General features: G+C 37.1%; 1 pseudogene; it reads left to right on the top strand.

Annotated features, from left to right (window-relative positions):
* The first annotated feature begins 249 nt into the window (after window positions 1-249).
* Window positions 250-2,086, top strand: LOC124108517 (nudC domain-containing protein 1-like; annotated as a pseudogene).
* Window positions 2,087-26,403: the final 24,317 nt, after the last annotated feature.

Below are 26,403 nucleotides of genomic sequence, written 5' to 3'. Positions count from 1 at the left end.
AGGTGAATGAGAATACAGATTCAACATATCAAAATCTCTGGGACACTATGAAAGCATTACTAAAAAGTTCATTGCATGGAGTTCATTCCTTAATAAAAGAAAAAGTCAACAAATAAATGACCTAAAATTACATCTCAAAAACCTACATGGAAAAAAACTAAAAAAAAAACAGAGCCTCAGTTCCAGGAGTGAAGCGCGGACCTTTCAACAAGAGCTTTATTAATTCCCATGCTTGGATCTTGGAAAGAGATGGAGGTGGCGGCTAATTGCTCCCTGCGGGTGAAGAGACCTCTGTTGGACCCCGGCTTCGAGGGTTACAAGCTCTCTCTCAAGCCACTGCCCTGTTACCAGCTGGAACTTGACGCAGCTCTGGCAGAGGTAAAACTTCGTGATGATCAATATACACTGGAACCCATGCATGCTTTGGGGATGTATAATTACCTACACTGTGATTAATGGTATCAAGACAGTGTCTACTATATTGATAACCTTGGAAGAATAATGAATTTAACAGTGATGCTGGATACTGCCTTAGGAAAACCATGAGAGGTGTTTCGACTACCTACAGATTTGACAGCATGCGATAATCGCCTTTGTGCATCCATCCATTTCACATCACCCACCTGGGTTACCTTGTCAGATGGAACTGGAAGATTATGTTATTGGAACAGGTGAACGTGGAAATAGTGCTTCTGAAAAATGGGAGATTATGTTTAATGAAGAGCTAGGGGATCCTTTTATCATAATTCACAGTATCTCTTTGCTAAAAGCTGAAGAACATTCCATAGCTATCTTAATTCTTCGAATAGAGAAAGAAGAATTGGATATGAAAGGAAGTTGTTTCTATGTTTCTCTGGAGTGGGTCACTATCAGTAAGAAAAATAAAGATGGTAAAAAGTATGAAATTACTAAGCGTGATATTCTCCGTGGAAAATTGGTGCCAAATTATACTGCTATTGAGCCAAATGGAAATGGTCTAATGATTGTCTCCTACAAGTCCTTCAAATTTGTTCAGGTTGATCAAGATCTTGAAGAAAATATGAATGAAGATATGTCAGAGAAAATCCAAGAACCTCTGTATTATTGGCAAAAAACTGAAGATGATTTGACAGTGACAGTACGGCTTCCAGAAAACAGCATTAAAGAAGATGTTCATGTGCAGTTTTTACCTGATCACATCAACATTATGCTGAGGGATTGCCAGTTATTGGAAGGAAAGCTGTATTCATCTATTGATCATGAAAGCAGTACATGGATAATTAAAGAGAATAATAGCTTGGAGATTTTCTTGATTAAAAAGAATGAAGGATTGATATGGCCTGAGCTAGTGGTTGGTGATAAAAAAGGGGAACTTATAAGAGACTCAGCCCAATGTGCTGCCATAGCTGAACGTTTGATGCATTTGACTTCTGAAGAACTGAATCCAAATCCAGATAAAGAAAAACCTCCTTGTAATGCTCAAGAGTTATAAGAATGTGACATTTTTTTTTGAAAAGAGTTCCAGTTTATGCAGATTTGATGGCAGTACATTAAAAACTACTCATGTGGTAAACCTTGGAAGCAACCAGTACCTTTTCTCTGTCGTAGTAGATCCTAAAGAAATGCCCTGCTTCTGTTTGCGCCATGATGTTGATGCCCTACTCAGGCAGCCACACTCCAGCAAACAAGATGATATGTGGGAACACATTGCAACTCTCAATGCTCTAGGTTATGTCCAAGCATCAAAAAGAGACAAAAAAAATTTTTGCCTGTGCTCCAAATTACTCCTATGCAGCCCTTTGTGAGTGCCTTCATCGAATTTTCATCTATCGTCAGCCTACTCCCATGTCCACTGTGCTTTACAACAGAAAGGAAAGCAGGCATGTAGGACAGGTTGCTAAGCAGCAAGTAGCTGGCCTAGAAACCAATGATCCTATTTTAGGCTTTCAGGCAACAAATGAGAGATTATTTGTTCTCACTACCAAAAAACCTCTTTTTAATAAAAGTAAATAGAGAGAATCAATTTTTCCAACATGTTGACTTCTCTGTACTGGGAAAGTATTCAGCAGTGACTAAAGGACTGGGTAATTATACCATAACCTGTTAAGTTTTAATGTGTTAAAAATATCTCATATGGATTTTTATATTTTAAAGGATATTAGAAATGTATTTAAAAGATTATGATACTGTAAAAACTATGGAATGAAACTGCAGATTTAGAAACATTGGCTTCTGTAAAAAAATGTAGTATTAGCAAGTATAATTATTTTTAAAAAACAAGCTAGAATCTCATATTTTATAAATGAAACATGTGTTGTTCAGTGTTTAAAATAAAAATATATATCATGTACTTTTCATTGATTAGGTTGGTACGTCTGTAGAATGTTTAGGTTAACAGTTGAAATGTTGAGTGTTGTAAATACTTATTTAAATGGACTAAATATCTGAGTCTATGCAAAGCAGGAAGTATAGCAGGTTGAATAGTCCTAAAGTTGCTCAGAGATCTTGGTTGTCTTTCAGATGAAGCATAGCTTTATTTAATTTTTAATTGTTTTGCTCTGCCACCTAGATAAGGTTAACTACCATGTTATCCATTGTTGCATAAGAAAGTACTCCAAAACCCAGTGATTTAAAATAAGATTTATGACTTTTCACTGTTCAGTAAGTTGACTGGCTGTGCTCTGCATGGCCTCTCAACTTTTAGTATGCTAAACTGGGCTGCATCCCACAGCAGAATAAATGTTTGAAGAGGGCAAGCTTCAATATGCAGTACCATGCCTGTACTCCCTTCATATTTGCAAGTCACATGGCCAAGTCTAGAATCAGTGTCAGAGAGGACTATATAAGGACATAGACAGCAGGAAGTATGATTCAATAGAGCCATTAATGTAGTAGTCTACAAACAAGGACTAAGGACAATAAATTCTCATTGTTAGAAAAATAATAAGAATTTATTGTCATTATTTTTCTAACAGCTTAAACAAAATAATTCTGTTTGTACATTAATTTTTTTCACCATGATTTTCAGTTTTATTTCCCTAGGTTTCTTTTGTCCCCCCCCTTTTTTTTTGGTTGCTGTTGTTGTTTTGGTACCAGGGATTGAATTCAGGGGCCCTTAACCATTGACTCACATCCCCAGACCTTTTTTTTAGTTTTGTTTTTAGAGACAGGGTCTTACTGAGTGGCTCAGGGCCTTACTAAGTTGCTGAGGCTGGCTTGGATCATCCTGCCTCAACCTGTGCCCAGCTCCCTGGGTTTCTTTTAGATTTTAGTTATCTGGAGTTTTTCTTAATAAGACTTTACTCTAAAAAGCAGAAAATGAAGATAAAAAGAGGTAAGATAGAAAATAGCTGTTCCTAACTTATCGTTTGTCAATCTGAGCAAGTATTTCACTGAATTGTATTTTAATGAAAGAAGAAAAAACAGGCTTAACAGAAGAGAAGGGAAAAGATGGGAATTGCTTACATGTTCTTAATCCCATCTCAGAATGCAGTTTCCTAGAGAGAAATTTAAATGGGTTTAAAATATATTACTGATTTTTGCCCCAAATTAAAATAAAAGATTTGTAGCTTGGGTATATGGAAAATGTCAAAGTCAGAAAATATGGTTTCTAGATTGAAAGATTACATAAATTTACTTTTGTCTTCTCCCTGGTACCAAAGAAGTTGCTTTCAAGTTTCTTCTCATAAATATACAGTTTTGAGGAGTTACTTAACTATTAAGTGAAAGTAATATTCCCTAATCCATAAACTCAAATGTGAAAATCTAAAATAAAGTCTCATTATGGAGAGTATAGTTATTATATCTTCCCCCACTGTGGAATTAGGCCTCTTAATACAAATAATGGAAAAGCAGACCTAAATTAACTTAGGCAAAAGAGAGGAATTAATGGCTTATATTGCCAAAATTTCAATAATAGCTCTGAGTTTAATCATTGATACGTTAATGATCAGTTTTCACTCACAGCCACCTAGCTCCGTATGTGTTTGCTCCATATTTTAATAAGTTCTTACCTCACTATAGTGAGAAATGTGGTTGTTACATCCCTGCATTCTTATATCTAATAGGAAAACTTTGTCCCAGAAATCATAGCAAAAGCTCATTGTGAATGATTGGTTCTTAATGGGTCAGGTTCCCATTTATGAGCCAACTACATGATAGAGATTTTGCTTTTGGAAAGTACCCACTGGCTTATATTTAAATAATACTCTCCGTACCTGGTGCCAAAGAGTGGAGATAGTAATACACAAATGAAATTATAAATTATGGTCTAGCTTCTGAAATAAAGAATGGATGTCACTGCCCCCAGATATAGGAAATGAGCACTGAAATGCTATTTACTACAAGAAAAAATATTAATAAAAAGAAATATAATGAAACAATGTGGTTATGGTAATAGAAAATTTCTGATAAATTCTTTTTTTTTAAAGTAGCCATTTTAACAGCATTATTGAGGAATCGACTGAAAATAAAAGAAAATTTCAATGAAAGAAACATTGAAAGATTTCACAAAATGGAGACAGGATTGCATTTAAGAAGCAGGGTTTGTGCACAATTTCAGCCTTTGCCTGGAATGTGAACTGTGGCCTCCTTCAGCCTTTGACTACAGGCATCTGAACCACTGGACAGTTAAGTTGTGCATAGCGATTCAAGATGCATACCAAGGGGTCTAAGTACTCTTGTTTATGGACATTTGCATTCTGTTTGTACTTTCTTTATCTTATATCAGTCCTGTCACTGTTTTTTCTCAACATATAGAAATCCTTATTAGCTCCCACTTTTCCTGCCTTCATTGGAGCACTGATTCACAGCCGTCTGAATCTGTGTATTCCAAATTACAATTTATAAAAGATTCCCTCTCCCCAAATAAAGTCCTTTTTCACTTAAAAAAAAAAAAAAAAAAAAAAAGACAAATCACCACCAAAAGCAGTAAAGGACAGAAAACAATTAAAATCAGAGTTGAAATCAATGAAATTGAAACAAAAGAAGCAATTTAAAAATTGACAAAATGACTGGGAATGGAACCACCATTTGACCCAGCTATTCCTCTCCTCGGTCTAAACCCAAAGAACTTAAAATCAGCATACTACAAGGACACAGCCACATCAATGTTTATAGCAGTACAATTCACAACAGCTAAACTGTGGAGCCAACCTAGATGCCCTTCAGTGGACGAATGGATAAAAAAATATGGCATATATACACAATGAAATATTACTCAACAATAAAAGAGAATAAAATTATGATATTTGCAGGTAAATGGATGGCGTTTTAGAAGATAATGCTAAGTGAAGTTAGCCAATCCCAAAAACAAATGCAGAATATTTTCCTGATATAAGGAGGCTGACTATAGTAGGGTAGGTAGGGGGAGCATGGGAGGAATAGATGAATTCTAGATAGGACAGAGGGGAGGGAGGGAAAGGGAGTGAAAGGGGGTTAGCAAGGATGGTGGAATGTGATGGACATCATTATCCAAAGTACATATATGAAGACTTAAATTGGGTGTCAACATACATTATATACAAACAGAGATACAAAAATTGTGATGTGTATATATATATATATATATATATATATATATATATATATATATATATATATATTAAGATTTATAATGCAAAAAAAGAGAATAGCATTATGTTAGATTACGTAGAGGGAAGTGAAAGGAGGGGAAGGCAGGGGATGTGGGGATAAGAAAGAATTAGTAGAGTGAAACTGACACTGTTAACTTTATGTATGTCTGTGGCTGTATGACCAATGTGATTCTACAATATGTATACTCAAAAAAGTGAGAAATTATATCCCTTCTATGTATGATATATCAAAGTATATAAGTGCATTATACTCTCATGGATAACTAACTAAAAGAAATTTCTTTTAAAAAGGACCACAGTAGAGCCAATGGTGGAAGTCCACAAATGCTGGAGAATCACCCATTCAAGAAGCTTGGAGCATAAGCCAGTGACCTCTTCTCTTGCTTTTTTCCAAACCAAACCAAATCAAAATATATATGTTCATTACAGGTATTCCCCATGCTTTCTGACTCAGCCTTCTGGAAGCACCTCACAGACACCTGCAGAGATCTTCCACACCAATTACCTAGATATCTCAATCCACTCAAATTGACAGCTGATGTTAACCACTTCAACAATTGAAGGAAATGGAATTCATCTTTAGGAATGTCTACACTCCTAAGTTAACTGCAACACTATCCACAACCTAAATTTCCATCAAAGCATAACTCAGTAAGAATAACCTATAGTATATTATAGATAATAAAGAGAGATTTATCATTGTGTTTCCACACAGATATATCACTATACATATATAACCTTTTCAGTTTTTTACAATTATCTTGAGAGAAGATCTTTTAAGGTGCAGAAGGTCTCACCAACATGCAGAGCTGGCTCCAAGATAGTGATTATCCCCCTCAGCCTCCCAAATCCCTAGCATGACAAAAGAAATGTGCCTCCACACCTCACTTATTGCTCATCTTTCAAAAGAAGGATGATGTATGTGGCAGTAGTGGCAAAATGTGAAGGTCAGCATCAGGAGTTTGGTAACATTCTGTCTTTAAATTGAAAAACAAAATGACTGGGGATCTCTCTCACTGGTAAGTCAACCCTGGGTCCAAACCACAGAAACAAAAGAATATTCTCCAATAACACAGATAAAGCTGGAAGACTCCAAGCTAAATTAGGTTATCCAGGCACAGAAATACATCACATACTCTGTGCAGAATCTGGAAAAAAAATGGATGTATAGGGACAGCCTGGTGGTTATCAGGGGGCATCATCAATAATGTCACATCATATACTGGAAATTCCAAAAGACAGGATTCTGTTCTTAGTGCAGAATTGGGTAATTATATGAGATATGATGGGTTTTATCATCACATAGCAATTGCACATATTAATGGGATTCAGTGTGATGGTTTTATATATGCATACACATGTATTCATAATATCCAAATACCCTCTTCTACCCTTGATGCCCCCACACACTCCTCAGCCATACTAATCTCTATTTCACTTTCACATGATTTTATTTCAGTTAATGTATATGAGATGTGACACTTTTTATGTGTGTATATTTCTTCACTTAGCATGAACTCATCCAATTGTATCTATTTTGCTGACCATTAGAGGAGTTGGTTTGTATTGATGACTGAGTAATATGCCATGGTGAATATATAACATACTTTCTAGTGGATATGTTAAATTGCTTACCGACATCACTGACTTTTCTCTGAATGTATATTGTTAAACATACTGTTATTGAACTTGAATTTATATAACAAAAGAGAAATAACTACAAAAGAATGAAGAAACTAGGAGTAGGGGCACATACCTGCAGTCCCAATGGCTTGGGAGGCTAAGGCAGGAAATTCATAAGTTCAAAGTCAGCCTCAACAAATTAGTAGGGGCATATATAATTAAGTTAGACCCTGCTTCTAAATAAAACTTTTTAAAAAAAATGGCTGTGGAAGTAGATTTATGGTTGAGTGACACTGGGACCAATCACTAGAACAAAAAAAAAAAAGAATAAAGAAACTAGGAAAATGTCCTGACCTGATTTTATCAATTCAGAAGAAGTCAAGGCATAATAAAATTGTGTCTCTACTTTAATTTTGTTAATACAGAGATAATATGCTATTCTCTTTGAAGTTTTAACAAAGTGCAATAATTTGAGAGCACACAGTAGATTATATTACATGGAAAAACTGCTCTTGTGCAAACAGTGAAATAAAAAAGTAGCTGGATGCACTGGTACATGACAGTAATTCCAGTGTCTCTGATAGTGAGTTCAAAGTCAGCCTCAACAGCACTAAGCAACTCAATGAGATCCTGTCTCTAAAATACAAAAAAAAAGATATGGGATGTTGCTGAGAGGTTGAGTGCCCCTGGGATCAGTCTCCAGCACAAAAAACAAAAAGAAAGCAGAAGAATAAATAAACATTAGACTGCTGAATATTTATGACTTCACTGTTCAAAATATTTGGGCAAATAATCCCAAGTTCACTTCATCATCAATTTATAATTGAAATCTTTAGTTATTTGTTTGTGAGAGAAAAGAGACAGAGAGATGGTCCTGAACTCACCATTCCTTTGCTAGTTTCTGTCATAAGCTAGGCAAGAGTTCCACCCATTGTGATCCTCAGAGCACTACAGACTCAGTCCTTTCTCTTCATGCAAAGATGCACCTTGAGGAGTGGATGTGGCTTGACTGCTCAAGTGGGGAAGAGGTAAAAGGGACATAATGGCACGGGTGTGTGAATGGGCTGTGATAATGATGGCTTCTGACTAAGTCCTATTCATGATCATCTTTTTAAAATGTACCCACTAAATGGTTTATTTTCATATATGTCTTCTGTGATCCTACAGTTAAATGTGAGGGAAACTGTTCTCCATACCCAGGTAGCTTAGCATTGATTTTCTCAGTCTGCTGCCTCACAATGTGAAATACCTAGTGCCCCTTCCTCAGAGTCTTGACCTCATGTCTCTTTTGCTTATATTTTTTTAATATCTGGGAAATCTTCAAATTATAAGTTGCAGGTGAATCCACATTTGATATTCCACTTCCAAGGATAAGGATAGACATTTTCTCTCATTGTGGCCTCTACCTTCTACTCACAAAAATGGGACATTATACATTTTTGCATACCTATATATTACCCTGAGCCAACCTGTAATATTAAAGTCAGGAATGTAAACCCTGGGGGAGACAGCTCAGTGGTAGAGCACCTGTCTAGCATGTGTGAGGCACTGGGTTCAATCCTCAGCACCACATAAAAATAAATATATAAAATAAAGGTACTCTGTCCACTACAACTAAAGAAAACAAAAAAGACTATAATCACTGCCAGGGGTTGTGATGGAACATGCATGTAACCCAAGCTGTTTGAGAGCTGAGTCTGGAGGGTTACAGCTTTGAGTCTAACCCCACTAACTTGACATGGCCATATCTCAAAGAAAAATAAAAATGGGATGATAATAGAGCTCACTGGTAAAACACACCTAAGTCCTATCCTCAGGACCACCACAGGGGGAAGTTTTTAATTCCTGTCTTCTTTCTATGAAGTTAAAGTACTCATAAACAAGGAGGTGGCTTAGGGATGATGTTATACTTTCTAAAAACAAGCCATGTTAAATGTTCAAGTGTTCACATTTCTTGAAAAATTCCCAAGCATTTCACTTTTGATATTATGGTCATTAGAACTATCTCTTTAATTTTATGTTTGCTATTTATTTTCTTATGCACATAAACAACTGATTGATCTTGAATTTTTTACTGTTCTGAGCTCATCTGTTGCTTTTAACAGTAATTAGTGAACTCCTACCTTAAATATATCCATTTAAAACCACTTCTATCTCATACCTTATTTTGGAAACCAGAAACGTGAGAAATCAAGAAACACAAGTAAGTTGCAATACCCCTTTGACAAAGGCAGATACTGGTGAGAATATCAGCATAACTATTCCCTACAAGTCAGAAACCAAGAAAACAAGACCATAGTGTAACACAAACACATTACCAGGCAAGGAGATGAGAGATTCACCAGCCAGCAAACTTCCTGTTCTCAATTTAGAAGAAGACAGAATCAGGAAAGAAAACCACCCATCTCCAAAACTAAAACCAGTGTTATCAGGAAATCTATTTGAGTATTAGTATCCCCCATGTTTAAATCAGGGTTTTTCACTGCAAAATTTTTAAAAATGTCACATTGAGATTCAGAATATTTCTTATGGCATAAGTTATGAGACAGCCTAAACAAAAGAGGGGCTATGTCCTCAGGGTAGAATATCATTCACATCTCTGTTAAATTGCAATTCAGGAGAGAAGTATGAATTAGTAATACTTCAGGTTGGAGTTGTCTGCCCAACATCTTGCTGTTTTTTGTTTTTGTTTTTTGTTTTTTTTTTTTGTTTGTTTTTGTTTTAAACAATAAGCTGGTAACCTTCAACCATATTTTGGAAGAGATTTGCACAACTTTGACAAAAACTACCCTGCTTTAGTAACTGTCACATTAGCATGAGCATTTGGTCACATGGTTACTTTAAATTGCAGAAAATAGGGAGAAATCCAAGATGTGGGCTAGAGGGAGGCTGCATGCTGTGTGACCTAAGATTAAGATTCAAGCAGTGGAAATACTGTTTCTGAGAGTTCTTAGAGGAACCCTGACCACTGCTCCCATGCAGGAATGCTGGCCACAAAGCCCACACAGGTCCTCCAGCTACTGTACACAAGCAGGACCACCAGCATCGGCACCACACAGGACACCTAGCTGCCCACCATGCAGGAATCCTGGTGGTCACTGCCCCGCAGGATCCCCAGCTACCACTCCTGTGTGGACCCCCATTACCAACGTGGGACACCCCTAGTTACCTTCATCTTGAGACACTGCAACCTCTGCCATAGTCTCCTACATGTGGTGCCCTGCACCTGGGGACACTGGACAGGGTCTGGAGATAGCTGCCACTCACAACACTGCATGCCACAGAGCTGGATCCCATAACATGCCTCCCAATGCCACCACCAGGCCAGACAAAAACAACACCCTATTCCTGAAAGCAGTTGGCTTGAACTTGAAACACATTTGTTTCCATCTTTATTTAGGGCAACTCTCAGTTTGGGACACAGGCTGGGGCTTAGAAGCAATATCAAGGTACCTATAGTCCCCAAATTCCCCCTTCTCCCCAGGAGCCACTAACCCCTCACACTGCTTGCAACCACATGACCGGTCCATAGTTTGCAGAGCTTGGTCCTCATCTGCACCACAGCTCTCCACAACAGGTGTGCAGCCCCCAGGGCACACCAAGAAAACCTTTGGGGAGAGAGGTTTTTGATTGGGAAGTAAAAATGGAGGACTGAGTGAGAGTTCAGAGACTAAATTAGAGGCCAGGAATTGTGAGGTTTCCAGGTGGGCCCCAAAGGAGATCCTTAGGGTACAGCCTCCCATGTGGACTGGCAAGTGCTACACACCACTTTCAGGAACTCCACCCGCAAGACCAACCCTCCCACCCTAATAACTTTCACCATCCTGAGGATGGAGACACCAGCAAACAGACAACCCAAAATAGTAGGTGAGAAAAGAAGCAGGAAAAACACTGAACTCCAACAAAAACAATCATGTATCTTCCTTTGATAATTTTTTCCCTCCTTTGTCTCTCTCTTCTCCCACCCTCACATCCCCAATATTTGTAAAACCAAGAACTTTTCATAGATTAGGCTACTGAGGTCTGGGATGCCTGAATAGTATATTACAGTTGTGTTGTATATTCTTTTATCTCCTATTTCTACATTTTTCATTTCTTAAATTTTCTGGTTGTTTTTTGTATTCTCTCTACTGTCTTCCTACTTGTCTCCCCAAAGTCACTTCCTCTTTTTTTTCTCATACAAATATCCAACTACTTTTCATTCCTCTTTCACTCTTCCCAAGATCCAATAACTCTATATACTCACCTCCCATCTCCTTAACATCTCATCCTACACCCCACTCCTGGATCTCTTTGTCCACCACAAGAAACTGCAGACCATTTTGCAAACCTACTGTTTATATTGTAGATAATGATTGAACTTGCCATTTCTGTATATTATGACAAATCCATAAAAATTTTAAGAGCAGCTATTTGGTTTAAGGCTGCATATCATTTGTATTGGGACCTGTGTATATTGATCTCCCCCTTAAAGGAGAGGTATTGGAACCATGCAGTGACCTATAAGCCTCCAGGGTAAAAACTAACACCTTGAAAACACAGAGCTAGAAGGTAAGATGCATGAACACCATGAGAAACCAAGGGAAGAAAGTGCCCCCAAAAGATGCTACCTTATTGGAATCCATGGCCAGAACAGCAGGAGAAATTATAGTGGAGGAGTTGAGGATGTACATAATTAAAATGTTCTCTGAACAAAGGATTATGTAAGAGAGCAAATACAGGCAGCAAAGGATTATTTTGACAAAGGGATACATAAGCAACTACAGGAAGCAAAAGATTACTTCAATAAAAAGATAGAGGTTCTGGAAAAAACAAACAGAAATCCTTGAAATTAATAATAAATCAAATTAAAAACTCAATAGGAAGCATCTACAAGAGAATAGATCATTTCAAAGACTGAACCTCAGACAATTAAGACAAAATACATAATCCTGAAATTAAAGTTGACCATAGTGAAGATGGTAATAAACAATCAGCAGAAGATTCAAGAATTATGGGATAACATGAAAAGACTGAATTTAAGAATTATTGGAATATAGGAAGGCATAGAGTTCCAAACTAAAGAAATGGACAATCTATTCAATAAAATCATACAGGAAACATTTCCAAACATGAAGATTGAATTGAAAAATCAAATACACGAACCTTATAGGATGTCAAGTGTACAAAATCACAAGAGATCCACACCACGGCACATCATAATGAAAATGCCAAGCATACAGAATAAGGAGAGAATTTTTAAAGCCACAAGATAAAGGAATCAGATTACATATGGGAGAAACCAATTAGGATCTCCACTGATTCCTCAACCAAGACCCTGAGAGCTGGAAGATCCTGCAACAACATATACTGAGATCTAAACAAAAATGTATGCCAACCAAGAATCATATCCAGTAAAATTAAACTTTTAGTTTCTGATTTAGATATGTTATTTTTATGACAAAATAAAAACCTTGCATGATACACAAAAGTTAAAAGAATTACAACTAGGAAGCCTGCAGTACAGAACATCCTTGGCAAAATATTCCATGAGGAGAAAATGAAAAACAGTGAAAATCAGAAAAGGAAGGAATCACTCTAAAAGAAAAACCTATTAAACAGAAACCAAGTCAAGTTAACTACCAAAAATAAACAAAAACAACTGGGAATACAAATCATGTCTCAATAATAACCCTGAATGTTAATTTCTAAAACTCAGCAATCAAAAGTCATAGACTGGCAGATTGAATGAAAAAAAAAGAAGAAGACCAAGCAATATGCTGCCTTCTGGAGACTCATCTCATAGGAATAGACACCCACAGACTGAAGGTGAAAGGTTGGAAAAAATACCACTCACCTGGACTACAGAGACAAGCAGGGGTTTCCATGCTTATATCAAATAAAGGTGGACTTCAAGTGAAAGTTAATCAAAGGGATAAAGTAGGACATTTCATACTGCTTAAGGGAAACATACACCAACAAGACATAACAATTATGAATATACATGCCCCAAACAATGGAGCATTAATGTTGAGCAAATAAACTCTTATGTTGAAGAGTCAAATAGACCACAACACAATAATTCTGGGTGATTTTAACACATCTCTTTCACCTCTGGATAGATCTTCCAAACAAAAGCCAAATAGAAACTATGGAACAATAATACAACTATATATATATATTATATATATATATATATATATATATATATATATATATATATATATAGAGAGAGAGAGAGAGAGAGAGAGAGAGAGAGAGAGAGAGAGAATATTTCATCCTTCAACAAGCTAAGACACTTTCTTAGCAGCAAATGGATTTTTGTATAAGATTGAACATAAAATATGCCACAAAAGCAACTCTTAGCAAATACAAAAATGTACAGATACTACCCTGCATTCTATCAGATCATAATGGAATGAAACTAGAAATCAATGATAAAAATAGAAGCTACTCCAACACCAGGAGACTAAATAATATGCTATTGAATGAAAAATGGATTGCAGAAGACACCAAAGAGGAGATTAAAAATTCTTAGAAGTAAATGAAAACACAGATACAACATATCACAATCTCTGGGACACTATGAAGGCACTACTAAGGAAAGTTCATTGCATGGAGTTCATTCATTAAAAAAAGAAAAAGTCAACAAATAAATGACCTAAAATTACATCACAAAGCCCTAGGGAAAAAAGAATCAGCATCAAAAGCAGTAAAAAACAGGAAATAATTAAAATCAGAGCTGAAATCAATGAAATTGAAACAAAAGAAGCAATTTAAAAATGACTGGGAATGGAATCACCATTTGACCCACCTATTCCACCCCTCAGGTCTGTACCCAAATGTCTTAAAAACAGCATACTACAGTGACACAGCCACATCATTGTTTATAGAAGCACAATTCACTACAGCTAAACTGTGGAGCCAAACCAGATGCCCTTCATTGGATTCATGGATAAAAAATGTGGCATTTATACACAATAGAATTTTACTCAGCAATAAAAGAGAATAAAATGTGGCATTTGCAGGTAAATGGGATGGCCTTTGATGGCATTGAAGATGGTAATGCTAAGTAAAGTTAGCCAATCCCCAAAACAAATGCAGAATGTTTTCTCTAATATAAGGAGGCTGACTCATAGTGGGGTAGTGAGGGGAAGCATGGGAAGAAGAGATGAATTCTAGTTAGGGTAGAGGGGTGGGAGGGGAAAGGGGATTAGCAAGGATGGTGGAATGTAATAGGCATCATTATCCAAAGTACATGTATGAAGATATGAACTGGTGTCAATATACTTTATATACAGAAATATTAAAAAAATGTGCTCTACATTTGTAGTAAGAATAGTAATGCATTCTGCTGCTATTTATTTTTAAATCAATTATAATTTTTTTAAAAAATTTACAAAATGAAAAGTTGGCTCATTGAAAAAAATAAATGCATTTGATAAACCCTTATGCATGCTAATGCAGAGGAGAGAAAAACCTCAAATTACTAAAATCCATGAAGAAAAGGAAATATCACCATGAACACTACAGAAATACAGAAGATAATTAGAAATAATTTTGAAAATTTGTACCCTAATAAAACAGAAAATATTGAAGACATCAACAAATGTCTAGAATCATGCGACTTACCCAAACTGAGTCAGGATGATATACACAAGTTAAACAGATAAATGAAAGAAATCCACCCATATCCAAAACTAAAACAAGTGTCATCAGGAAATCTACATGAATTTCAGACTTCCCCTTGTTTAAATCAGGGTTTTCACTGCAAATTTTTTAAAATGTCATATTTAAATTCAGAATATTTCTTATGGCATAAGTTATGAGACATAGACTAAACAAAAGAGGGACTATTTCCTCTAATGAGTTGCAATTAAGGAGAAAAAGCAGGAAATATTAATACTTTAGGATGGAGTTGTCTGCCCAAGGACTTGCTATATTTTTTTTTTCTTAATAAGATAGTAACCTTCAATCATATTTTGGAAAATATTTTCATTTGGTCATATGGTTAATTTAAATTGCAGAAAACAGGGAGAAATCCAATAGGTGGGCTAGGGGGAAGCTGCATGCTTTGTCATTCTGTGACCTAAGATTCAAGCAGTGGAAATACTGTTTCTCTGAGAGTTCTTAGAGGACCCCTGACCACTGTTTCCATGCAGGAATGATGGCCACAAAGTCCACACAGGCCCTCCAGCCAACATGTCCAAGCAAGACCACCAGCATCAGCACCTGCACAAGACTCCTAGCTGCCCACCCATGCAGGAATCCTGGTGGCCACTGCCCTGCAGGATCCCTAGTCTCCACTCCTATGTGGATCCTCATTATCAACATGGGTATCCCCCATTTGCCTCCATCTTGAGATACTACAATCACTGCCATAGTCCCCTACATGTGGTGGCCTGCACCTGGGGACATTAGACAGGATCTGGAGACAGCTATGTGCAACAACACTGAATGCCACAGAGCTGGATCTCTTAACATATCACCTAATGCCACCACCCGGCCCAACACAACAAATACCCCATCTCTGAAAGCAGCCACCTCCAACGTGGGACACCTTTGTTGCCATCTTTAGTTAGGGAAACTCCAAGCTTGTGACACATACTTCTTTGAAATGAAGGAAACAATAAACCAAATATAAAACTCAATAGGAAGCATCTCAAACAGAAGAGATCACTTGGAAGACAGCATCTCAGTCAATGCAGACAAAATATATAATCCTGAAAAAATAAAGTTGACCATACAGTGAAGATGGTAAGAAACCATGAGCAGCACATTCCAGAATTATGGGATGACATGAAAAGACCAAATTTAAAAATTATTGGGCTAGAGGAAGGCATAGAGGTCCAAACCAAAGGAATGAACAATCTATTCACTGAAATATCAGAAAAATTTCCCGACATGAAGAATGAATTGGAAAATCAAATACGAGAAGCCTTCAGGATTCCAAATGTACAAAATCACAACAGATCCAGAACAAGGCACATCATAATGAAAATTACCAACATACAGAATAAGGAGAGAATTTTAAAAGCCACAAGAGAATGGAATCAGATTACATATAGGGGGAAACCAATTAGGATCTCTGCTGATTTATCAATGGAGACACTGAAAACTAGAAGATCCTGAAACAACATGTATCAAGCTCTGAAAGAAAATGGGTGCCAACAAAGAATCTTGTATCCAGCAAAATTAAGCTTTAGACTTGAAGATGAAATAAAAACCTCCTACAATAAACAAAAGTAAAAAGAACTTATAGCTAGAAAATTGGCACTACAAAACTTTTTTGGCAAAATATTCCATGAAGAGGAAATTTAAATAACAATGAAAATCAGCAGAGAGAGGCAATACCCTAAAGGGAAATTAATTAAAGAAGAAAGTCAGGTTAAATAACAAAAATACAGAAATATGGCTGGAAATACAAACCATGTCTCAATAATAACCCTGAATGTTAATGGCTTAAACTCACCAAAAGACACAGGCTACCAGATTGGATTTAAAAAAAAATCAACAATATGCTTCCTACAGGAGACTCGTCTACAGGAAAAGACATACCAGATTAAAGGTGAAAGGTTGGGAAAAATCATACCACTCACATGGACAGCAGAAGGAAGCAGGGGTTTCCATCCTCATAAATAAAGTAGACTTCAAGCCAAGGTTATTCAAAAGGGGTAAAGATGGACATTACATACTGCTCAAGGGCACCACACACCACACTTTAAAACCACTTCTATCTCATACCTCATTTTGAAAGACTTCTAGTCTTTGAGACAGCAAGAAACACAAGTAATTTGCAATACCCCTTTGACAAAGGCAAAGATACTGGTGAAAATCTCAGCAAAACTCTATTCCCTACAAATCAGAAACCAAGAGAACAAGACCATAGTCTGCCACAAACACTTTAACAGGCACAGGAGATGAGAGACACCCCAGCCAGCAAACTTCCTGTGATCAATTTAGACGAAGACAGAATCAGGAAAAAAATCCACCCATCTTTAAAACAAAAAAAAACAGGTGTTATCAGGAAACCTATATGAGTATCAGACTTCCTCTTGTTTATATCAGGGTTTTTCATTGCAAATCTTTAAAAATTTCACAAATAGCTTCAGAGTATTTCTTATATCATAAGTTATGAGACATAGTCTTAAAAGGGGGGGGCTATTTCCTCAGGGTAGAATATCATTCACATTTTAAATGAGTTGCACTTAAGGAAAGAAGCATGGAATATTAATAATTCAGCTTGGAGTTGTCTGCCCAAGGACTTGCTCTTAAAAAACACACACAACAATATTATAGTAACCTTCAACCATATTTTGGAAAAGATTTGCACAACTTTGACAACAACTACCCAGCTTTATCAACTGTCACATTAGCATGAGCATTTGGTCACATGGTTAATTTAAATTGCAGAAAACAGGGAGAAATCCAAGATGTGGGCTAGAGGGAGACTGCATGCTGTGTTGCTCTGTGAACTAAGATTGAAGCAGTGGAATTACTGTTTCTCTGAGAGTGCTTAGAGGACCCTTGACCACTGCTCCCATGCAGGAATGCCAGACACAAAGCCCACACAGGTCTTCCAGCCACCGTGCCCAAGCAGGACCACCAGCATCAGCACCCACACAGGACTCCTAGCTGCTCACCCATGCAGGAATCCTAGTGGCCATTGGCCCACAGGATCCCCACCCATCACTCCTGTGTGTACTGTCATTACCAGCGTCGGGATCCCCCAGTTGCCTCCATCTTGGAATACTGCAGCCACTGCCATAGTCCCCTACATGTGGTAGCCTGCACATGGGGACACTGGATAGGGTCTGGATACAGCCACCAGCCACAACACTGTATGCCACAGAGCTGGATCTTAACATGTCGCCCAATGCCACCACCTAGCCCAACACAACTGACAGCCCCATCTCTGAAAGCAGCCACCTCCAACTTGGGACACCTTTGTCATCATCATTAGTTAGGGCAACTCCAAGGTTGGGACACAGACTGGTGCCTACAAGCTATATCAAGGTACCTATAGTCCCCAAATACCTCCTCTCCCCAGGAACCACTAACCTGGCACAGTGCCTGTGGCCACATGGCCGGACCATGTCTTGCAAAGCCTGGTCCTGATCTGCTCCATAGCTCTCTACGACGGGTGCACAGCCCCCAGATCATAGCCCACAAGGCTTCTGGGAAGAGAGGTTTCTAACTGGGAAGTAGAAAGTGAGGGGCATGTGAGACAGAGTTCAGAGGCTAAATTAGAGACCAGGAATTCTGAGGTCTCCAGGTGGGCCCCAGACCAGAACCTTGGAGTGCAGTCTCCCATGGGGACTTGCAAGTGCTACACTCCACTTCCAAGAACGCCACCCTCAAGACCAACCCTTCCACCCTAATAAGCTTCACCATCCTGAGGGTGGAGACACCAGCAAACACCAGACAACCCCAACTCTGTCTCTGGCATTGGCTTTTAAACAGCATGTTCCTGACATCATGCAGCTAGTAGACTGTTTTATATCATGGTACATAAGAAACAGGAAAGATACTGAATTCCAACACAAACAATTCTTTTATCTTTGAGATTCTTTTTCTCTTTTCTCTCTCCCTCTTCTTTCCCCCCTCACATTCCCAACATTTGTAAAAACCAAGAACTTCTCATGGATTAGGCCTTTGAGGTCTGGGAGGTCTGAACCATATATTACAGTTGTGTTGTATATTCTTTTATCTCCTGTTTCTACATTTTGTATTGCTTGATTTTTATGTTTTTTTGGTCTGCTCTACTGTCTTCCCATTTACATGTCTCCCCCAAATCACCTTCTCTCTTCTCTTGCTAGTATCCAACTTCATTCCTCTTTCACTCTTCCTAAGACTTAATAACTCTATATCCTCACCTCCTACACCCTCAACATCTCATCCTACACCCCACCCCTGGCTCTTTTTGTCCACACCAGAAACTGCAGACCCTTTTGCAAACCTATTGTTTATATTGTAGGTAATGATTTCTGTATATTGTGAGAAAACCATAAACACCTTAATAACAGCTATTTGGTTTAAGGCTGCCTATTGTTTGTATTGGGATCTGTGAATATTGATCTCCCACTTAAAGGAGATGTATTGGAACCCATTGGGGACACTATGGGAACCCATTGGGGACACTATAAGCCTACAGGATAAAAACTAACACCTTGAAAACCCAGAGCTAGAAGGGAAGATGCATGAACAACATGAGAAACCAAGGGAAGAATGTGTCCCAAACAAAGATGCTCCATTATTAGGATCCATGGTCAAAACAGCAAAATAAATGATAAAGAAGTAGTGCAGGGGTATAGTTTTCTTTGAATTAAAGGATGATGTAAGACAGCAAATACAGGCAGCAAAGCACTATTTTGATAAAGATCTACATAAGCAAATACAGGAAACAAAAGATTCCTTCAATAAGGAGATAGAGATTCTGGACACACACACATACAAAAAAAAGAGAGAGAACAGAAATACTTGAAATGAAGGAAACAAAAAATCAAATTAAAAACTCAGTAGAAAGCATCTCCAACATAATAGATCACTTGGAAAACAGAACCTCAGATAATGAAGACAAAATATATAATCTTGAAAAATAAAGTTGACCACAGTGAAGATGGTAAGAAACCACGAGCAGAGGTTTCAAGAATTATGGGTAACATGAAAAGACCAAATTTAACAATTATTGGGCTAGAGGAGGGATAGAGGTACAAACCAACGGAATAAACAATCTACTAAATGAAATGATATCAGAAAAATTTCCAAACATGAAGAGTGATTTCGAAAATCAAATACAAGAGGCTTACAGGATGCCAAATGTACAAAATTACAGCAGATCCACACCAAGACACATTATAATGAAAATGCCCAACATACAGAATAGAGAATTTTAAAAGCCAGAAGAGAAAGGAATCAGATTACATATAGGGAAAACCAATTAGGATCTCTGCCGATTTCTCAACCCAGACCCTGAAAGCTACAAGATTTAGCAACAACATAAATCAAGCTCTATAAGAAAATGGATGCCAATTAAGAATCATATCCAGCTAAATTAAACTTTAGATTTCGATTTATATGTTTCTTTTATGACAAAATAAAAACCTTCCATGATACACAAAAGTTAAAAGAATTTACAGCTAGAAAGCCTGCACTACAGAACATCCTTGGCAAAATATTCCATGAGGAGGAAATGAACAACAATAAGTCAGAAAAGGGAGGTATCATTCTAAAGGAAAAAAACCTATCAAACAGAAAACAAGTTAAATACGAAAAATAAACAAAAACAACTGGGAATACAAATCATTTCTCAATAATAACCCTGAATGTTGATTTCTAAAACTCAGCAATCAAAAGACTGGCAGATTGGATGAAAAAAAAAGACCCAACAATATGCTACCTCCAAAAGACTTACCTCATAGGAACAGAAATCCACAGACTGAAGGTGAAAGGTTGGGAAAAATAATACCATACACATGGACTGCAGAAACAAGCAGGGGTTTCCATCCTGATATCAAATAATGTGAACTTCAAGGGAAAGTTAATCAAAAGGGATAAAGAAGGATATTACATACTTCTCAAGGGATCCATACACCAATAAAACATAACAATTATAAATATATATATGCCCCAAACAATGGAGCATCTATGTTGAGTAAAGAAACTCTTCACAATTTCAAGAGTCAAATAGACCACAACACAATAGTTCTGGGTGACTTTAACACACCTCTTTTACCACTCATAGATCTTCTAAACAAAAGCTAAATAGAGAAACTATAGAGCTCAGTAATACAATCAATAACTTAGACTTAAATGACACATACAGAATGTTTTATCCTTCAACAAGTGAATACACTTTCTTCTCAGCAGCACATGGATCCTCCCCAAAACAGACTATATACTATACCACAGGGCAACTCTTAGCAAACACAAAACAGAGATATGACCACACATTTTATCAGATCATAATGGAAAGAAATTAGAAATCAATGATAAAAATGGAAGCTACTCCAACACCTTGAGACTAAACAATATGCTATTGAATGAACAATGAGTTGCAGAGATCAAGACATCAAAGAGGAGATTGAAAATTTCTTGGAGGTGAATGAGAATAGTGATACAACATGTCAAAATCTCTAGGACACCATGAAAGCAGTACTAAGAGGAAAGTTCATTGCATGGAGTTTATTCCTTAAAAGAAGACAAGGTCAACAAATTAATGACCTAACATTACATCTCAAAGCCCTAGAAAAAGAATAAATCAACACCAAAAGCAGAAGACAGGAAATAAATAAAATCAGAGCTGAAATCAATGAAATTGAAACAAAAGAATCAATTAAAAATTTGACAAAATGAAAAGTCGGCTCTTTGAAAAAATAAATACATTTGATATACCCTTATCCATGCTAATGTAGAGAAGGAGAGAAAAAAACTCCAATTACTAAAATCCATGATGAAAAAGTAAATATCACCATGAACACTACAGAAATACAGAAGATAATTAGAAATTATTTTGGAAATTTGTACCCCAATAAAACAGAAAACATTGAAGATATCAACAAGTGTCTAGAAACATGATTTAGCCAAACTTGAGTCAGGATGATATTTATATATATATATATATATATATATATATATATATATATATATATATATATATATATATGAATGATATGTGTGTGTGTGTATGTGTGTGTGTGTGTGTTAAACAGATCATTTTTAAGCAATGAAATAGAAGACACCATCAAAAACCTACCAACCAAAAAAAGCACAGGACTAAATAAATACAAGACCTTCAAAGAGAACTAACACCAACACTTGTGAAATTATTCCATGAAATATAAAGAGAGAGAACACTTACAAACTCATTCTATGTCAACCTGATTCTAAAACCAGGCAAAGATACAAAGAAAGGAAAATTCAGACCAATCTCTCTAATGAACATGGATGCAAAAATTCTGAAAAAAATTCTGAAAAATCAAATACAAAAACATCTCAAAAAGATAGTGCACCACAATCAAGTGGGGCTCATCCCAGGGATGCAAGGTTTGTTCAACATTCAGAAATCAATAAAGTTAATTCATCACATCAATAGACTTAATGATAAGAATCATAATCACCTCAATGGATTCAGAATAAGCATTTGACAAAATACAGCACCTTTACATGTTCAAAACACTAGAAAAACTTGTGATAACAGAAACATCTCTCAACATCATAAAGGCTATCTACACTAAGCAACAGGCCAACATCATTCTAGAAGGAGAAAAATTGAAGGCATTCTTTCTAAATTCTGGAACAAAACAGGGATGCTGTCTTTTACCACTTTTATTCAACATAGTTCTTGAAACACTGGCCAGAGCAATTAGATAGATGAAAGAAATTAAAAGAATAACCATAGGAAAAGAAGAATTCAAACTATCACTATTTGCTGATGGCATGATTCTATACCTAGAAGATCCAAAAAATTCCACCAGAAAACTACTAAAACTAATAAATGAATTCATCAAAGTAGCAGATTACAAAATCAACACGCATATATCAAAGGCAGTTTGTACCTCAGTGGCAAATCCTCTGAAAGGGAAACTAGGAAAAACTACCTCATTCACAATAAACTAAAATGAAACAAAACAATCTTGGGAATCAACTTAATGAAAGAGGTGAAAGCCCTCTACAATTAAAACTACAGAACACTAAAGAAATTAAAGATGACTTTAGAAGATGGAAAGATCAATCTTGGACTTGGATAGGCAGTATTAATATTATCAAAATGACCATACTTCCAAAATCACTATTCAGATTTAATGCGATTCTGATCAGAATCTCAATAGCATTCCTCATAGAAATAGAAAAGGAAATTATGTAATTAATCCCAGAAAAATAAAGAGACCCAGAATAGCTAAAACAGTCCTTAGCAGAAGAGTAAAGCAGGGGGAATCATTATACCAGACCTTAAACCATACTACAGAGCAATAGTAACAGAAACAGCATGATATTGGCACCAAAACAGAAACTAACCACATAAATATAGTTATCTCATAGTAGACAAATGTACCAAAAACATGCATTGGAGAAAAGATAGCCTCTTCAACAAATGGGGCTGGGAAAACTAGAAATCCATATGCAGCAAAATAAAATTAAGTCCCCATCTCTCACCAAGCACAAAACTCAACATCAAGTGTATCAAGGACCTAGGAATTAAACCAGAAACCCCGAACATAAGAGAAGAAAAATAAGTCCAAATCTTCATCATGTTGGATTAGGCCCCTTATTAAGACTCCTATAGCATAAGAATTAAAACCAATAATCAATAAGTGGATGGATTCAAGCTGAACAGCTTCTCAGCAAAAGAAACAATCAGTGAGGTGAAGAGACAGCCTACATCCTGGGAGAAAATTCTTACCACACACAAGTCAGATACAGCACTTATCTCTAGGGTATATGAAGAACTCAATCTTGACACGAAAAAACAAAAACAAACAAACAAAAAAACCCAACAACAACCAAATAACCCAATCGATAAATGGACCAAGGAACTGAACAAGCACATCTCAGGATATAATATACAATTGAGCAACAAATATTTTTTAAAAGTTCAACATAGCAATTAGAGAAATGTGAATCAAAACTAAGATTTCATCTCAGTCAAGTCAGAATGGCAGCTATTATGAAGACAAACAACAAGTGTTGGCGAGGATTTGGGGGAAAAGGTACACTCATGCATTGCTGGTGGGACTGCAAATTGGTGCAGCCAATATGGAAAGCAGTATGGAGATTCCTTGGAAAACTGGGAATGGAACCACCATTTGACCCAGCTATCCCTCTCCTCAGTCTATACCCAAAGGATCTAAAAACAGCATACTACAGGGACACAGCCACATCAATGTTTATAGCATCACAATTCACAATAGCTAAACTGTGGAGCCAACCTAGATGCCCTTAATCAGATGAAATGATTAAAAAACTGTGGTGTATATACACAATGGAATATTAGCATTGAAAGAGAATAGAATCATGGCATTTGCTAGTAAATGGATGGAGTTGGAGGATATTATGCTAAGTGAAGTTAGCCAATCCCCCAAATCAAAGGCTGAATATTTTCTGATATGTGGAGGCTGATCCATAATTGGGAAGGGGGATCATGGGAGGAATACAGGGACTTTAGATAAGGCAAAGGGGAGGGAGAAAAAATACAGGGGGCATGGGGGTAAAGAAGTTGGTGGAATGACACAGACAGCATTACCCCAAGTACATGTATGAAGACACAAATTGTGTGACTATTTTGTGTTCAACCAGAGACATGAAAACTTGTGCTCTATATGTGTACTATAAATTGAAAGGCATTGTGCTGTCATGTATCACAAATAAGAAATCTATCAATAAATAAATTACAGAAAACACACTTTTGTATTACCTTTGAAAGAAAACATCACAAATGTTATCACTTAATAGTAATGCGTTATTTTATAACTTGAATGTTTTACGTATCCTAACAATAAAATAAATTCACAGTGTTAACATTTACCCTCCTTCAAGAATATGTAAAAAATATCCCAGTTTCTAGCAACTTTTGGAATCTCCTCTCCTTTTTTTGATATAGTTTTCCAAAGTGAGATGAAAACTACATCCAAATAAGGACAAGTCCATCTCGTATAAAACACAAAGGTCCACCAATGGCTACCCTCAATCTTCACACATATTAGTCCCTCAGAAACAGGAGCTGGAAGGTCTCCAGTGAGCTTGTCCTTGCTCACAATATTTACCAGAAAGTCAGAAAATGCTGCTGTAAGCCCAGGGAAAAGAAAATCATGGGTCTCTGGTCTGCAAACTCAGAATGGCAGAGACAGATCCCCAACACAGTGAGATGGGAGACACCTGCCTGGGACAGTGCCACCAAATACTTAATAGAGAATTTAGAGCTCTCAAAACTTGAAAATTCTCCTAGGAGGGAGGAACACCCAGAAGATGAGCTGAGAACGGAGTCATGGTTAGATAACAGGTGGAACCAGGACCTCGATTAGACCTGATCACTTTCCCAGTTGCTGTAATCTTGGGTCAAACCACTTAGTGTTGTCCTCACCCACAGGAAAGATCCCTGGTCATCTCATCACAGAGCACATGTGCCACAGTATTCACCTAAACACTCCGGGGTTTAGATTAACTTTATTCTTCTCTGATTTTGTTACTTTCTCTTTTCCAAGATTCCCCCCTGAATATTTCTAGGACTTTACCTCTGTTAATTCTACTTTGGTCATTTTAAGTCACTGGATCTCAATTGTTAAAGAAAATCTAGAAAGGGAGATGTTGTCCATGAACATTTTTAGTAAAGTGCTTAGAGTGCAGAATATTCAAAGTACTTCACATTTCTTTGGGGGAGGGGGGTAAATACATCCTAACAGAGCCCAGCACAGATGAGAAATTTCAAAAGAGATTTCACAAAGGAGAAAATATTTACATGGCAAATAAATATATTAACATGAGTATCGAGCAGGACTCTTCAAGGAAGCTAATAGTCAAGGCAGCAGAGATTACTGTAGATTCACCAGGAAGGGGGATAGTCACCCACACACACACACAACTATAAGACTGCTGGCCACAGGGATGTTGAGTGATTGGAACGGACAAGTCTGCAGTGGCAAAGGTAAATGGTAAAGCACTTTGGAAGATGGTGTGGTGCTCTGTACTCAGGCATGTTCTATGAAAGTGCAACTCTACTCTGATAGGAGAGAGGTGGGAAAAGAGTTCTATGAGGGTGCTCCAACCGGCCGCCACCACTGCCACTTTTACCACTGTGAAAGGTCCTCCAGCTGCCACAACACTCTGCTACAGGACCCTTTCATCCAGACACAGGGACCCAGTTTTCACACCAGCCCAAGCATGGCCCCAGCCCCAGCTTAGACCAAGACCATGAGGCCATGGTCCATTTAGTGCCAAGTACCTGAAGAATAAGAGGTGAAGGGTAAGGCTGAGAAGAGCAGAATAGAGATGTGGAACAGAAGGGCCAAGGCTCAGGGGCAGGGAACTTGCCTGGCACGTGTGAGGCACTGGGTTCAATTCTCAGCACACATATAAGTAAATAAAGGTCCATCAACAACTAATAAAAATACAGACTTATGTTAGCCCTTAAATGACTAAGAATTTATTAGCAAATTATCTATCTCAATACTTTGGAAAAGGTAAATTTTATAAAAATACATGTAGAGAAAAAAAATCCTAAGGAAAGGAGCAA

This window comes from Marmota monax, unplaced genomic scaffold (genome assembly GCF_021218885.2).
Source record: "Marmota monax isolate L192 unplaced genomic scaffold, Marmota_monax_Labrador192_F-V1.1 WCK01_AAM20220418_F8-fsc00249, whole genome shotgun sequence".
In the NCBI taxonomy this organism is placed as follows: Eukaryota; Metazoa; Chordata; class Mammalia; order Rodentia; family Sciuridae; genus Marmota; species Marmota monax.
Note: the sequence above shows the minus strand (reverse complement) of the source record. Positions and strands in the feature narration are given on the sequence as shown.